Source organism: Mus caroli, chromosome 9, assembly GCF_900094665.2.
Source record: "Mus caroli chromosome 9, CAROLI_EIJ_v1.1, whole genome shotgun sequence".
Lineage (NCBI taxonomy): Eukaryota > Metazoa > Chordata > Mammalia > Rodentia > Muridae > Mus > Mus caroli.
The window spans coordinates 82254512-82256231 of NC_034578.1; positions in this window are offsets into that span (position 1 = coordinate 82254512).

Consider the following 1720-nt stretch of genomic DNA (forward strand, 5'->3'; position numbering starts at 1 on the left):
ATGCTCTTCCTCCACTGAGCCATTGCTCTGCGACTGGGGGAGCAAAAAAGCCTGAAATGAATCACACGACCAACATACAATGGCACAAAAGATGACTCACCGGGTCCCAAGGAAAATAAGTAGGAATGAGTGGGTAGAGCTCTCAGGGAACCATGGTCCCAGTGGACAGTTTATTGGTCTGCATCCCAGTGAGCCTGCAGCTGAAGGGATGCTGCAGGAAGTGCTGTGAGGGCCAAGGCATAAGGGAGATACTCCTTCTGGGATGGNGGTACTGCCATGGCTGCTTGTTTTCTGAGGCAGTCAGGGCCCACTGCAGTAAACCCTCGGAGTGTATGCAGCGGATGATTTATCCAGCAGGCTGCTCATCTGGCATCGGATAAAACATTTGGGATCATTTTACTTGTCTGATACCTAGAGGCGGTGTTCACTCCCTCTCCAATGCGAAATCTAAACCATCCCTGTCATTTCAGACTCTTTAATGAAATCTGTTTCTCACAGGATGTCTCAGGCTTGGACATAGTATGTGATTCTCCTACCAAATGGAATCACCTATTTTTATAACTTCTTCTATGGGGGTGGAAAGAGAAAGAAAGATATTCAATTTAAGAAAAAAAAAAAATCTATGATGCTAGTGATAAACATGTGCTATCCCGGAGGGTGAGGGTGGGGGCCCACTAGCACTTCCAAATAGCTCACACTAGAGGTGAATGCTCACTGACTCATGAGAAGTCCCAGAGATACTGGCTCCCTCAGTTATCCCTTAAGGAAAGAGGGACAGCAAAATGTGGTATGATAAATGTCCCCACAGAATCACAGTTTAAGTGACTACTGGGNAGGCTAGAATTGCCTTTCTAGAGGTTCACCATGCAAGAGTATAAATAAGGTGATAGCCCCTTCCTAACAAANAATTAACAGAAAACATTGAAAACCCATCCTGCACATACACACAAGTCCAAATCCAATGGGAATGTATTGAAGGGCTGTGAGTCTATCCTATTCAATGNTGCAGNGTTAGTCAAATTTACTTCCTGATACAATTTTTAAGAAGCAAAATCAGTATTGTGACTATTACTATCCATATCTCAACTATAGGCTCCAAAACTATTTTAAGAAATTAGAAAGCAAGTTAAAGCAAGTCCCAGGAAGAGTTCCAGTTAGAAGCCCAAACATTAGCACCCTTTGCAATTGGTAAGTGAGCATCTTGCTCACATTCATTATAACCCACAGGCAAACCACATCTTTAATGTTTCCCATATGTCCTGGGTTTGCATGGTGACAATACTGCTGCTTACCACCGTTTTTTCACTCCATCTCGAAATAGCTGAAGAATTGGATGCTATTTCTAGCACGCCAGGAAGGACGCCTCGGATTCTGTGCTCACAAGAGTCTACAAATGCAAGAGAGTTAGCACTCCTGTTTTTTAGGTCTAAATGAACCCCCCTCTTGCTTTGCANTGGAGCTTAGAAAACACAGATGACCAAGCTCAAGTTCCTACAGCCCTTCTCTAAGACAGTCGGTGCATAGGTCCCNAGGAGCCCCCATCAGTGGCACCTCGGAAGAACTGAGAAGTCTTTGGTTCTTTTACATCCAAAGAAGAGGAGCCTTTAAATCATTGAGACTCCAAATGACTCAGGCCATGTAGGCTCTTCAGTTTGAGTGGACTTTTGTCAAACTGCCAAATCTTCTACAAACTCTTTAATGAAATCTGTGTGTCTTAGTC